General features: G+C 35.7%; 1 protein-coding gene across 1 annotated transcript in view; it reads right to left on the bottom strand.

Annotated features, from left to right (window-relative positions):
• The window catches only part of LOC130897454 (uncharacterized), a 77950-nt gene extending 71839 nt beyond the window's left edge, over window positions 1–6111 (bottom strand). The window contains exon 1 of the mRNA XM_057806319.1: window positions 5946–6111. The gene's annotated coding sequence lies outside the window, so the exon portion shown is untranslated. The remainder of the gene's footprint in view (window positions 1–5945) is intronic.
• Window positions 6112–15931: the final 9820 nt, after the last annotated feature.

The raw sequence follows: 15931 nt of genomic DNA, 5'->3' as shown, positions 1-15931 counted from the left end.
CGGAATATATGGATTTGAAAATTATGAAGTAATAATCGATGCTGGTACATGGGCGTAGCCAGGATTTATAACAGTGGGGGGGGCAAACCATGTCATAGTCCATGGTCGTTCAAAATGTAAAATTTTAGGATAAAAAGAAATGGAAACAAAACTTTGAGATTTTAATTATACTTACATTAAAGTAATAACATTTATCTTGGGCTTAAACTAAATTTTTCTAAAACTTTTTTCACTATACAGTCCTGATTTTCCTCCAAACCCAGCCCAGTGAGTCTATCATCACCCATTGTACTCCTGAGCCAGGCTATCACCCTTCGTATGGCACTGAACGATCTTTCCACAGTAGCAGTAGTGGATGGAAAAGCACTTAATATTAGCAGTGCGTGCCTTGTCGCAGGGAAAAAACATTAGCTTCCTCCATAGTGCAGCCGCTTCAACGTCCTTTAATTCGTCTTCTGTTAAATTCTTTTTCTTCCACATATTATACCACAAATCTAATTCTGCAGAGACGTCACCCAACTCATAAAATACCATGGAAGATTCTATATTATTTTTGAAATCTTTTGAAGCCATTCTGAGCATGTTTGAAGAATGAAGATAAGTTAAAGCAAAAGCAGGTGTATTTTCGTCAGAGAATCTAGTATTCAAAGACCAAGTTAAACAATCAAGATAGGGGATGATTATTGAAAGCTTCCAGTATTCAACTGCAGACTCAGATGGTGGATTACTTCTATGTACTTGCTTTTAAGTGACTCGTGGTACTGACAGCTCAACCCCTAATTTATCTCCGATACCAAGTGATTTTTTAAATAAATCATTAGAAACATTTTCGATCTTTTTTGATTACATCTAGAATATTATCAATATGTTTCTTCATCACAACCAAATCCATACTTTTTCCTTGTAAAACGTTTACAACGGGTTCCAAAATTGCAGAGTATCTTGTAATTATATGTAAACCTACGATGGATATTGGTTTAGTAACTGGACAGTACAAATGTGGTTTAATGACCATTTTTCTCAAAAATGTCCGACTGTTAAGTGGTCGAATCGAACACTAAAAATTGACGTATTCTGAGAGTAAATCAAACACTCTTCAGTTTTTCAAACAGCTTTGTTTTTTGCTGATGAAATATATTTTAAAGAAAAAAGACACGCGAAAAATATTACTTATCAGAGCTTATTAATTGATTTTAAAATGTTCATAAAAGAAACCAAACGACCACATCAACAAACAGGGTAGAAAAATATGTATATTTTAGATTTAATTTTTTGTTTATTAAAATTATTTAATTTATTTGCTGGTATAAAGTATTGGTGAATAATTGATAAGCATGATCTGAATTGATAATTTTTTGTCGCGTAAATGAGACCTCATCGATAAAACGGATACATTTAAAAAAAATTGAGACTGAGGGCTTTCCTTTCTTATCATGTTTCACAAAAATCAGTCTAATCAGTATGGGATCTTGTTTTAAGTTAAATAAGTATTCGCACTGAGCTATTGGAGGGCTTAGTATGAAACAAACAACAATTTGATGATCATATATTGTGATTCTGGGACTCAAACTGTTAATTGTTTCATACTTACGCCCCCAATAGCTGAGAACCAACAAGAAAATAGCAATTTCTCTGAGTTTACCATGGAAAACTATCATTTATTGATAGTTATGACGTTGATTCAATAATAATTATAATTCTGAAACCTAGTTATTTGTTCAATTAGATATTTTTAATCAAAATGTACTCAAATTTGTTATTAACATTAGATAGTTATTAACATTGATAGAAGGTGTCGTAATTGGTTGAGTAACCATTTTCCGAATCGATGGATCAGTAGAGGTGCAGAAGCTCCGATTCATTGGCCACCTTGGTCATGCGATTTTAATTCCTTTTAATCCCTAATTTTTCACCGAGCAAACCCTAAATATTTTCCAGTTTTCTCTCTATCCTAAAGACGGGTTCACCTTTTTTTGAAACACCCTATATTTGTTAGGATTTGAACGTATTATGAGATAAATATTAAAATTTAACATAAAACCAAAGCAAATCTTCCGAATGTATTGATCGTTTCATTATTTTTGAGCATAAATATGTTCGGAATAAGTCTAACATCAAAAAAACTAACCTATAAACGTGAATTTTATGGAAATAAATCTGAATATTGTCCCTAATTTTGTTATGTGTTAATATAACCTTATTTTCGAATATTAAGGACTTTTTTCTTTTTTATATAATGAAAAAACTCATTTCCCGCTAGGTCCTCACTTAAATTAAATTACAAAATGATGTCGCACAAACTCGAATTCTCATATAGCTCGAAGCTTTCAAATTAATTACAAGATTTCACCGATAAAAAACAAATTTGACATTTAGTTAATAAGTTCATATTTTTAATTCACCATAATGCACTTTGTGATCGTAAATTTAAAGGTAAAAAAATTTTATATTCAAAAATATTTCTATAAATTCCTATAATCTGTTTATAAACATTCCCAAACATCTGCATGATTAACAACTTTGCTAAAAGTATATTATAAAACTACAATAAGTTAATCTTTAAAGGATGCATTTACGACTTTTGGAATTTGTGTTTTCCATATAAAAGTAGCAAAAGCCGGATTTGTAAACTTTTATTTCAATTCAAATCAACTCTACTCTGTGACAGAGCTGTGCAAAAAAAACCAAATGTAATTCTATTCAGATTTTTAACCTAGATACTGAAATGTAACTTCTAGTTGTGAATATTTCGTACAAATGTTTCATTTAGTTTGACTACGTTTTCCATAATGGATTTCTGAAAAGCCTGTCATCTATCACTTCAATTTCATTTTCAGCGTTTATTAACCTTATTCACAAGATCTTTAATTCTATACGCAAATATCAACCAAAAAGATATTTCAAAATCGTTCTGAATCTATTAATATTATTAACGGGATTGCAACTCAAAGGCTTGTCTCATATGCCGCAAAAAACTCGCAAACAATAAGAAATCAAGTTACGAAAAACACTTCACTAAAAATCATACCCACCAGCCAACGAAGAACAAAATAAAGCTGTCGAAGAGAACAACAAATACAGTAATAAATAGTATTAATCTGGCAAGCTTTGTGGTATCCTTGGCAATTGCGAGAAAAGAAAAACTATTCACAGATGGTGAATCTAAAAAACTGTTTCGTAATTTCGAGAACAAACTAGAAATTTGGAAAAGGATTTCCCGCTGAAACAATACAAGATGGTAAAGCTGAAATGTCTTCAAATGTAACAACATATTTGAAGGTGGAAGATATTCAAGTTTGTTCTGCCTTATCACTTGCTATCGATAAGTCATGGAACATAAAAGACACGGCACAAGCTGCTCTTATTGTTAGATATATGTCTTCCCCAAGTCCAAAACAAGAACTTCTAGGATTGATACGGCTTTCGGGAGAAACTAGAGGAGAAGATATAGAGAATGCCGTGAAAAAATGACTAAAAGACAATAGGATCAATTGGGTAACAACTGCTTGAGCAAGAAGTATGACATGAAGAAATAATGGGGCAACAAAGATTCTTCAGAGCAAAATAAACCAAAAAATTCTGAAGTTTGGTAATCAATATTGTTAATAGCCAGTTTAAAGAATTATTAAACGAAATGGAGGTTCAGTATCCTGACCTCCATCTTCTTAATAAAGTGTGATGGCTTTCCAAAGGTGTAGTGTTGAGACGTTTTGCATTCTGCTAGAATGAAATAGATACAATCCTAGATGGTTTAGGCATAAATCATCCTGACAAATGGTTGCAATAGTTTTAAATTCACTACAGCAAAATTAAAGGAACTAAATCAAAAATTGTAAGGAAAAGGAAACGTAGCCTATATGTTGGTAGAAGGAATGGTTTGTTTCGAAGAAAAATTATTTCGTTTTGCATAAAATATTCAGAGCTGTATATTACTTCATTTTCAAAGTTACTGTGCAACTGTTGAAACAAATTACTTCAGCACACTTATAAAAAGATTTGAGCATACACAATATCTTTAGTTTGTCTAAAATGTAATTAGAATGATTGCTTGTTGTTAGTTAATCATTTAATTAAATTTATAGAATTGAATTCAATGCATAATAGATTGTTAGAATAGAAATTTTTCAATTATACTCAATTTGATCTCCTGGAGATAACATTTTCATTATAAAAATTCAGAAAGAAACTTTTCAAAAACCGAAAATGTTATAATTGGACTTACATAATATTATTTGTTTTTGTTTGAAAAGTAGTGGATCTAAAGCTTTCTATTGGAATTCGGGAGTAGAAAATATAAAATAGTAATAAATATTAAGTCAGATTTTGACAAGATCAAGAAACAACCAGAGATTTTAGAAGATTACCTGAATCTAAGAAAGTTGTTACAATTTAAAATGCTAGTAGTATAAGTAAAATATATGACCCCAATTATATACATTCCCATTCTATTATAATTTCAAATAATTTTTTATGAAATATAAATAATACCCTGGCGAGCTAAAAAATTGAGGTTACTTCAGAAATTGCGAATAATTTTAGCGTCAATATTGATAAGAATTAGTAGGCGTTAAAGCAAATTTTTTCCGAAACTTGACTCCTGTCATTTGATGTATCAGAGTACGACTTTGATTTCCCTTGCTTGTTTTACAGTTTACTGTTGATTCTTTGTGTAAAACCTAACGATTGCAAAGTGTAGTTATTTAACAAGCCCATAATGCCTTTAGATTGTTGTGGCAAGAATTGTTGCACTGTTACAAGATGGTCGGGGGCAACGTGAAACTGCAGGAACTGTTAGTGCTAGACTTTGTGGTGTGCAAAGGATGTACCAGTACTTTCTGGAGACTGGCCTGATCACTAGAAGACTAGACTGGGCGAAACAGAGTTACCGCTCAACGAGATATCCGTGTTTGCGGAATAGGACAGCTACTGCGGTTTCACTGCGAAATCAATTGGAAGAAATGAGAAATGTCAAAGTTAGTGAATGGATCGTTAGAAGAAGACCTCATGCTGCTGGACTGCCATGCAGAAGAATGGCTACAGGTGCCCCGTTGCAATGCCAGCATCGGACCGTAAGTTTGACATTTGCCAGAGATCACGTTCGTTGGAATGATGATGACTAGAGCTGGGTACTGTTCTCAGATGAGGCGCGTTTTTGCCTCACTGGGTCAGATGGACGTCAACGAGTGGAGAGCGTGAAGAAGACCTGGGAAAATATTCTGAAGTTCACACACTGCACAAGCTCGTACAGAGTTGGTCTTCAAAGAAAATGGCTTCCTAACCTCTCGCAAGTACAGTACGGAGGTGCTAGAAGACCATGTTATGCCTTTCATGGTGAATATGGGGAAACGTGGCATTTTTATACAAGATAATGCGAGACCACATACAGCCAGAATTGTCAGGGAGTATCTGGATGAGGTAGAAATTAGGCGGTTTAACTAGCAACCTAGACATGAATCCCATAGAACATGTCTGGGTCGAGTTGGGATGACTGATGCGCAGATCAGCACCAAGAAGTTCCCAGGAGCTGAGAAGATTGTTATTGCAGGAATGGGATAACATCGACCAGAATGTAATAGCAACTTAATTCGAAGTATGCCGCGTCGACTTCAAGCAGTCATCAATGCAAGAGGAGGGAAGACAAGTTATTAGTGTCAAGTTTTTTTGTTCGTTCCATACCTTCCCTAACAACAAAATGTTGAATTTCGTCCAAAATGTTAATTTGTTGCTTTTTCAGAATAAATCATTCAGCTTAAAAAAGCACATGGAATGATGTACAATTTGCGAATACCATCTGAAAACGTAAAATTTCAAAGAACATGAAAATTTTTAGGTAACCTCAATTTTTTACTCTCCAATGTATATAAATTGCTAAATTAATGCATCTGAATGTTCTTGATTTTAAATCTAGGAAATGAGAAATTGAAGAAATTAAATTAATAAATTACCTTACACTATATTTTTCTCTCTCGAAACAAACTTCCACTTTTCAATATCACGTTTACCTGATCGTGGATGAATTATTGAAAATTCGAACGTGTCACGTGTTTCACTCGCGACAATACAATTTCAAACTTTCGTGAAACCTTCCATAATTTGAGGGAGTTAAATACTAAACTAGATTCGAAAGAGCGTGGCCCTTCCGCCTCTTTTTGCCACCTGTAGCATTCGTACACGTGACGCAGACGCATTTTGATTACGTAAACAGTTTCAGAAGTACGTCATAGATAAGAAATATTAGACAAAATTTCGTAGATCAATTTTTTTGTCACATAATAAAATTTTCCAACTTTTTACTTATATCTATCTATTTGAAGGGTTCACTTCAATTGATATAATATGTTTTCTCAGTATATTCTCATTGGAAAGACAAAATTTTCTCGATATCTAAAAATTATTTTATTCGACCACATTCTTCGCAAGTTCTATATACTACAGACTAATCACGAGTTTATAACTTTGTATGGAATAACTATGACAAGCTAACAAATTGGAGAAAACAATGCAAAGAAAGAGGCCACCGAACCAATCCGTAGATCGCCAGGATCTCGAGTGGGAACAACTTAACCCTCTGATCGCAACATCCGTCGTTTGACAGATATAGTTCACTATAATCACTGCTCAGGATGCTAGTATTGGTACCATCGAGCTGGACTTCTGTGACAGCTCCAGTTGGTTCACGCAGGTAGGATCTGTAGAGTTTCTTTGAAACCAACTAAAAGAGGCAACTTAACCATCTGGTTGACTATAATCACTGCTCAGGATGCTAGTATTGGTACCAGCGAGCTGGACTTCTGTGACAGCTCCAGTTGGTTCACGCAGGTAGGATCGGTAGAGTTTCTTTGAAACCAACTAAAAGAGGCAAATTAACCCTCTGGTTGACTATAATCACTGCTCAGGATGCTAATATTGGTACCAGCGAGCTGGACTTCTGTGACAGCTCCAGTTGGTTCACGCAGATAGGATCGGTACAGTTTCTTTGAAACCAACTAAAAGAGGCAACTTAACCATCTGGTTGACTATAATCACTGCTCAGGATGCTAGTATTGGTACCATCGAGCTGGACTTCTGTGACAGCTCCAGTTGGTTCACGCAGGTAGGATCGGTACAGTTTCTTTGAAACCAACTAAAAGAGGCAACTTAACCATCTGGTTGACTATAATCACTGCTCAGGATGCTAGTATTGGTACCAGCGAGCTGGACTTCTGTGACAGCTCCAGTTGGTTCACGCAGGTAGGATCGGTAGAATTTCTTTGAAACCAACTAAAAGAGGCAACTTAACCCTCTGGTTGACTATAATCACTGCTCAGGATGCTAGTATTGGTACCAGCGAGCTGGACTTCTGTGACAGCTCCAGTTGGTTCACGCAGGTAGGATCGGTACAGTTTCTTTGAAACCAACTAAAAGAGGCAACTTAACCATCTGGTTGACTATAATCACTGCTCAGGATGCTAGTATTGGTACCAGCGAGCTGGACTTCTGTGACAGCTCCAGTTGGTTCACGCAGGTAGGATCTGTAGAGTTTCTTTGAAACCAACTAAAAGAGGCAACTTAACCATCTGGTTGACTATAATCACTGCTCAGGATGCTAGTATTGGTACCAGCGAGCTGGACTTCTGTGACAGCTCCGGTTGGTTCACGCAGGTAGGATCGGTACAGTTTCTTTGAAACCAACTAAAAGAGGCAACTTAACCATCTGGTTGACTATAATCACTGCTCAGGATGCTAGTATTGGTACCAGCGAGCTGGACTTCTGTGACAGCTCCAGTTGGTTCACGCAGATAGGATCGGTACAGTTTCTTTGAAACCAACTAAAAGAGGCAACTTAACCATCTGGTTGACTATAATCACTGCTCAGGATGCTAGTATTGGTACCATCGAACTGGACTTCTGTGACAGCTCCAGTTGGTTCACGCAGGTAGGATCGGTACAGTTTCTTTGAAACCAACTAAAAGAGGCAACTTAACCATCTGGTTGACTATAATCACTGCTCAGGATGCTAGTATTGGTACCAGCGAGCTGGACTTCTGTGACAGCTCCAGTTGGTTCACGCAGGTAGGATCGGTAGAATTTTTTTGAAACCAACTAAAAGAGGCAACTTAACCCTCTGGTTGACTATAATCACTGCTCAGGATGCTAGTATTGGTACCAGCGAGCTGGACTTCTGTGACAGCTCCAGTTGGTTCACGCAGGTAGGATCGGTACAGTTTCTTTGAAACCAACTAAAAGAGGCAACTTAACCATCTGGTTGACTATAATCACTGCTCAGGATGCTAGTATTGGTACCATCGAGCTGGACTTCTGTGACAGCTCCAGTTGGTTCACGCAGGTAGGATCTGTAGAGTTTCTTTGAAACCAAGTAAAAGAGGCAACTTAACCATCTGGTTGACTATAATCACTGCTCAGGATGCTAGTATTGGTACCAGCGAGCTGGACTTCTGTGACAGCTCCAGTTGGTTCACGCAGGTAGGATCTGTAGAGTTTCTTTGAAACCAACTAAAAGAGGCAACTTAACCATCTGGTTGACTATAATCACTGCTCAGGATGCTAGTATTGGTACCAGCGAGCTGGACTTCTGTGACAGCTCCGGTTGGTTCACGCAGGTAGGATCGGTACAGTTTCTTTGAAACCAACTAAAAGAGGCAACTTAACCATCTGGTTGACTATAATCACTGCTCAGGATGCTAGTATTGGTACCAGCGAGCTGGACTTCTGTGACAGCTCCAGTTGGTTCACGCAGGTAGGATCTGTAGAGTTTCTTTGAAACCAACTAAAAGAGGCAACTTAACCATCTGGTTGACTATAATCACTGCTCAGGATGCTAGTATTGGTACCAGCGAGCTGGACTTCTGTGACAGCTCCAGTTGGTTCACGCAGGTAGGATCGGTAGAGTTTCTTTGAAACCAACTAAAAGAGGCAAATTAACCCTCTGGTTGACTATAATCACTGCTCAGGATGCTAATATTGGTACCAGCGAGCTGGACTTCTGTGACAGCTCCAGTTGGTTCACGCAGATAGGATCGGTACAGTTTCTTTGAAACCAACTAAAAGAGGCAACTTAACCATCTGGTTGACTATAATCACTGCTCAGGATGCTAGTATTGGTACCATCGAGCTGGACTTCTGTGACAGCTCCAGTTGGTTCACGCAGGTAGGATCGGTACAGTTTCTTTGAAACCAACTAAAAGAGGCAACTTAACCATCTGGTTGACTATAATCACTGCTCAGGATGCTAGTATTGGTACCAGCGAGCTGGACTTCTGTGACAGCTCCAGTTGGTTCACGCAGGTAGGATCGGTACAGTTTCTTTGAAACCAACTAAAAGAGGCAACTTAACCATCTGGTTGACTATAATCACTGCTCAGGATGCTAGTATTGGTACCATCGAGCTGGACTTCTTTGACAGCTCCAGTTGGTTCACGCAGGTAGGATCGGTACAGTTTCTTTGAAACCAACTAAAAGAGGCAACTTAACCATCTGGTTGACTATAATCACTGCTCAGGATGCTAGTATTGGTACCATCGAGCTGGACTTCTGTGACAGCTCCAGTTGGTTCACGCAGGTAGGATCTGTAGAGTTTCTTTGAAACCAACTAAAAGAGGCAACTTAACCATCTGGTTGACTATAATCACTGCTCAGGATGCTAGTATTGGTACCAGCGAGCTGGACTTCTGTGACAGCTCCAGTTGGTTCACGCAGGTAGGATCGGTACAGTTTCTTTGAAACCAACTAAAAGAGGCAACTTAACCATCTGGTTGACTATAATCACTGCTCAGGATGCTAGTATTGGTACCATCGAGCTGGACTTCTTTGACAGCTCCAGTTGGTTCACGCAGGTAGGATCGGTACAGTTTCTTTGAAACCAACTAAAAGAGGCAACTTAACCATCTGGTTGACTATAATCACTGCTCAGGATGCTAGTATTGGTACCATCGAGCTGGACTTCTGTGACAGCTCCAGTTGGTTCACGCAGGTAGGATCTGTAGAGTTTCTTTGAAACCAACTAAAAGAGGCAACTTAACCATCTGGTTGACTATAATCACTGCTCAGGATGCTAGTATTGGTACCAGCGAGCTGGACTTCTGTGACAGCTCCAGTTGGTTCACGCAGGTAGGATCGGTACAGTTTCTTTGAAACCAACTAAAAGAGGCAACTTAACCATCTGGTTGACTATAATCACTGCTTAGGATGCTAGTATTGGTACCAGCGAGATGGACTTCTTTGACAGCTCCAGTTGGTTCACGCAGGTAGGATCGGTAGAGTTTCTTTGAAACCATCTAGAACATAATTCAGATTCACGTCAAAAGAGGCAACTAAATTGAAATGACAGTGGTGCTTCAAACCCACGTTAAGAAACATCTTCTATCGCACCTTCAGCAGATCAACTTCACAGCAGAGTAAATTGCCGATTTTGCCCTTACCAAAAGAATAAAAAGGGAGGATATAAATGTGTGACCAGCCTGCATGTGCTGAATGTATAAGAAAAATTTGCAAAAACTTTATATGAAGGTATAAATCCAGAAACATGCCATCAGAGTTATTTTTGGTGATTAATGTGATTTTTTTGAGTAACAAGGTTCATTTCTTTTTTATTTTTTTATTGAGATAAGTTTTGTTTTCTTATAAGTAACTACTCCTCACGTAACCAGTAAGAAAGGTTCTTGTTTGTGTGATTTGTTCTTATTTGAAACATAAATTCGTTTTGAAGCTCTAAATTAATACCCCAAGTAGTAGCTGAAGAAGAAACATTGATTGACAAAGATTACATTCCCCAGAAAAAGAAAACAACTAATAATAAATAGTCTTTTAAGACATAGCGGTCTTATGACTGATGTTCCGTGTCACAGGATACAGAATTATTTCCCGGTCAGAGGGTTAAACAAGACTAATAATTGGTAGATGCTGTGAATAACACCCACTCAACAAGAGCCCCAAAAAGAATAGTAAAGTACATTGTAATACCATGAAGAAAACATGATATGCGGACACTTCCACTAAAAGTACGGTGGAAAGGGAGCAGCAGAAAAAACTGACGATCCCATCGGACCAGAAAGAAGCTCTTCCCGAAATGCATCGTTCTCTGACGGATACATTTTAGAAGGAGCGAGCTCAGACTAGGATTGTTCTACTAACCGCATTTAAAAGCACCAAAATGAAAATTTTATTAACAAGACAATATTCTGTAACAAACCAAGAAGTCATATTGCAGCCTCTTCAAATCTAGATTTTGGTAAAATATTAAAGATTTAAGTACATCCCCCGTCACTTAAACTGAAAAAAATTAAATTGTAACCAGATTATATTAAGGAAACAAACAGGAAATCAATCTTGCTCTTATATGAATTAACATAATATACGATTTTGATTTTACAACATTAATATGGATATCTGATGATTCATTTCTCGCTATGATAAAAGAATTCATGATTTCTGAATAGGATAAACTATTAACAGAAATAATTACAAAAGAAATGCTATTAGAAACCCCAACAGTGTTGGGAAAGTGAATGGACTTTCCATCCATGTCAAAAATTGCCTATCTAAGCAAGGGAATTTAGTTTTGTAAAGCCAAAAGATTTGAATAAACGAACCAAGCAGATATTATAATCAAATTTATTGTGGGATTTATTTTTCACATTTTTACATTGTATATATTTGTTTGATAACTATAACTAACAGCGTGCTCGGCGTTACCCGATATTTCGAATGAACTATGTGCTCTTTAAACCGAACATTAACATATCCCTTAGTTTGCCCAACATAGCTCTTGTCACAATCAGTCTCTGAAGATGATAACTTGGTTATCGACCACGCTTGTAATTGTAAATATTGTTATAGTGTGTTTAGTAGCAAATAGTCCCAGAGAACGCTTTCATTTCTGCAAAACTATTTGTCCCCGATAAGTAAATAATAGGGACTTATTGGACCGCGATATAGTGCTGGCAGTAAATAAGAAAATCCCTTATTATTATAGTGCTAAGCTTTAACGGGCTTTTCACAAAGAGAGTTACTGAGACTCTCATTTAAAGTTGTTTTTATTTCTAACCTATAAATGTAGGTGTTGTATGAGTGTTTACTTTTTTTAAAATTTATTTATTCCTGATAATGGAAGAAGCATTGGAAGCAATCATTTTGGCAGGCGGAATATGATGAAAAAATTCTGAATAATCTCCGCTCTAGAAGGGAACATTTAGAATTACTAAGATTTTACCTAAGAATTCCAGATATGGGTGATTCCGTTCTAACTGTGATATTCAATGTCCTGTATTGTTTTTTTGTACTAGTCATTAATTAATAATCAATTAATGAAAATTTTGTGTTAATTGAATAATTCTTAAGATATTTAAACATTATTTTTATACAATATAACTTGCCACTTAAAGAAAACTTATACTACATCACTTGAATGTCAGTACCGTGTCATGTCCATTCCTAGAATTTACCGATAAATTATTAATTTTTTTTGTCGTAACAAATGATTTAAACTAATTACCTTATAAATTCTAATGTTTATGATCAAACTGAGGAAAATTGATGCACTTGTTGTTTAATATCTTAAGTTACCATGTCAGTACCGTGGATAAATGAGTCAGTACCGTGGAACTCAAAATCCGACATTTGTGTCTTGCTCGTGATACTTTGAAGTTGTAGTAAATTCCTCTTAGAGTTTTATTTTTACAGTAAAATAGATGAATAATATGCATAAAAAAGTTAGAAAAGTTAAATTTTAAAATCTTGAAATTTTGAATACAAAAAATCACAGTTAGAACGGAATCACCCATATAGTTATTTCAGGAGGTGGTGATCGCGTAGATGGTAAGAAGTAGTTACCTCCTCATCCCATTTTTGACCTGAGCTGGGACACAATTCATGAATCACTCAAATTTTAGTCCTACACGAATTTTATTTTAGATAAAAATTGAAGGAAAATGTTAAAAACTATATTTAATTATTCATCACTTTGTTTCTAAATAAATGGTTTCGGAATTTTTTGATCTGGTCAGGGAAAGTCAGGAAATTCAACACACACCCTTATTTATTTCAGGTTTAACTACATTGTGCATTCTTGTTAGAAGACTTTCTTATCTTGCACGGTGAAGTGAACTGAGGAAGATATTTGGAAAATCAACACAATCAATATCACAAATTATTAAAACCACAACAAATATCATCTCTTGCCTTTTTTCCTAGTTCGTACAACTGTTGCTCTTTACTTAGTGCGGATCTCTTTCTGGGTATTTTAAAACTGTAGTTGGCTTCTCGGCATAAACTTGAAACCTCTTGTAGTAGCTTTTCGGTAAATGGCATTTCTTTACCCGACCTTATTATAAATACCATTTAGATGTGAAAACTTACAAGAATAAAATATTTTCAGTTACAGATTTACTTTGCGAGAGGCTGGTTTCTGTTTTTTTATAACAAAAATTAAAGTGTAATTTCCTGCACATAGATATAGGTAGGTGGTAAAACTTACCACACTTCCTCCTCTTTTGTCTTTCTCAAAAAAATCTCTATTAGCAGCATAATATGTTATTTTATGGTTCTAATGGAAAATACTTTTCCTGTTATAATGGATAACTGCTTTTGTATTACTTCCCAATTTGTATTATGTACAATGGGTTTGTTTGTAATAAATTACATCATCTTCGAAAGTAAATTTTAATCTTGTTTACCTTTCCATGGAAAAATACAAGAGCTTATTTTTAATCATTAGGTAGATGTCAAAATACTGCTTTCTTTATTCCAACATAGCTTAAGTCTAGCAGTAACTTTAATAAAATTTATACTGCGTCTGCGTATATGTCAATATAATGCCGGATTTATTACTGCTAGCACCATATCGCGGTTCAATAAGTCCGTAATGAGCGGCTAAATACGAGAGTTTCGAGATAAACAAATAAAAACAGATAATTATGATTGGATATAACTTTATTGTTTTCAAAATATTCACCATTAAGATCAATGCACTTTTTGAGTCAATTGTCGGAGCATTTTTCCAATTCAGATTGAGGTACCTCCGAAACATGTGATTTGAACGCATCAACCGCTTCTTCAGATCTAGAAAAACGTTGACATAGCAATTTTTGATCTGCGAGCTCGCATTGTCGTGGTGGAGAATGATTAGTCTTCTACGATTGGTTTCCCTGATTTTTTCCAAAACACTTCTAGCAAACAATTGCTGGTGTACCATTAAGAATCAGCCGTTCTCCGTTGCTTTAATAGAATGGTGGAGACATGTCCAGTTATTAAGAAAGTGACTGGTACCAGTAGAAAAAAAAAATGTTCATTAAGAAGGCTATTGAAGTAAGATATAGTGATGATCAACAACCTCGTTCTTTAGTAAAATATCTACTCTCTGAACAGTCATTGTTGTTCCTAATCCCAATTGCATTCACACTACCAATAGGTTAGATATTAAAAACTATTTGATAAAAACATTGGATAAGTTAGAACAATTATATACAAAAAAATATATGAATACAGAATACGATAGGATATGAAAAAAGAAATCATTACTATTCCTCCAAGGAAACATAATCATCTTCATCTATAAACCTACTACTTTTGGTTGTTTTTTAACCTTTTAAAGCATGCCATTGAGTGACTTCATGACCAAATAAACATGGCGAAGATGGAGCCATCTACTTATTACAATAAATTATAATTAGTACCTGCAGATGTCTTCCCATCACAATAATTTCAGACCAATTGCATATTCGTGAATAATACAACGCATAGTGAATAGTTATTAATAAAATAGTTTCTTCCCATTCTATCAATATACTATTTTTATCGAAAATTTTGAGGCAGTAATTTTTAATTTGCACGTTTTGGATGGTTTTCGCCCGGTCGAATCAAGTACCTACCATTTTGATTCAGTGTTGTGGTGAATCCAATAGTTATCTTTCTTTTCCAAACGGAATTTCCAAATAACGCACTCAATAATCAATCTGTTGTTGTTTTCGCTAAACTATGAGGATGTGTAAAAACTAATGTAACGGTGTCTAGTTTTAGGACTATGTTTTTTGTGTGTAACGACCTAATTGTCGTTGTGCTTGTCCGGCTAGGTTTCAACTCCAAATTGTTATGGAGAAGATTTGCCTTAACAAAATACTCAACCAACACATTTTATTCTGTTCTCCAAAAACACATAAAAGGTTCTTCAGTTATCCATAAAATGAATGGTATATACGAGAATGATCCCAGAAGTACCTAGCTCAAAAATTTTGGTGAAAAAATATATTTATTTTTCAACGTATTCTCTTTTAAGCTTCATAAACTTTTCCAAAGGATGTTCAATAAGTCCGATACACTTTTTATAATCGTCAATCTCCTTAAAATAACTATTAACTGCCAACTTCATCTCTTCATTGTTGGAAAATCTTTGACTACCGAGGGATTTTCTCAAGCCTGGGAACAGAAACACTTTCTTCTTAGCCAAATGCGGCCGATCTCTAGGTCAGGCCAGGTACTTCTGAGACCATCCTTGTATAGTGAAAAGAAGTTTATTAATATTTTTCACTTGATTCTCAAACTTTCTTCATAATCACCAAGATAAATATAACCGAATTGATGAGAGAATTGGGAATCGGACCTTGTTCCTGCTACTTTTAAAGATATATCACAACAAAATTCAAATAAACACAACACTGAAACATAAAACTTAATTTACTTTTGTTTCCACGTTTCTATTTGGTAGAAAGTGAATATGGAAATTTCAATTTTTATGCAGTAACATTCAGTCCTTCGAGAACCTGTCGACGAAACTTCTTTACCTTAGGGGGTAATTTAGAATATAGAAGCGCATAGGATATCGCAACGTTATAGAATTTCGTTTACGTAACGTTAATCCAATTCTCCGCTCAAAGTTATTCTTCGACACAATGATATAATTGACAAGTCAAATTTTGCTAAAACTCTTATTCCATATTTC

The sequence above is a fragment of the Diorhabda carinulata genome, chromosome 8 (assembly GCF_026250575.1).
Source record: "Diorhabda carinulata isolate Delta chromosome 8, icDioCari1.1, whole genome shotgun sequence".
In the NCBI taxonomy this organism is placed as follows: domain Eukaryota; kingdom Metazoa; phylum Arthropoda; class Insecta; order Coleoptera; family Chrysomelidae; genus Diorhabda; species Diorhabda carinulata.
Note: the sequence above shows the minus strand (reverse complement) of the source record. Positions and strands in the feature narration are given on the sequence as shown.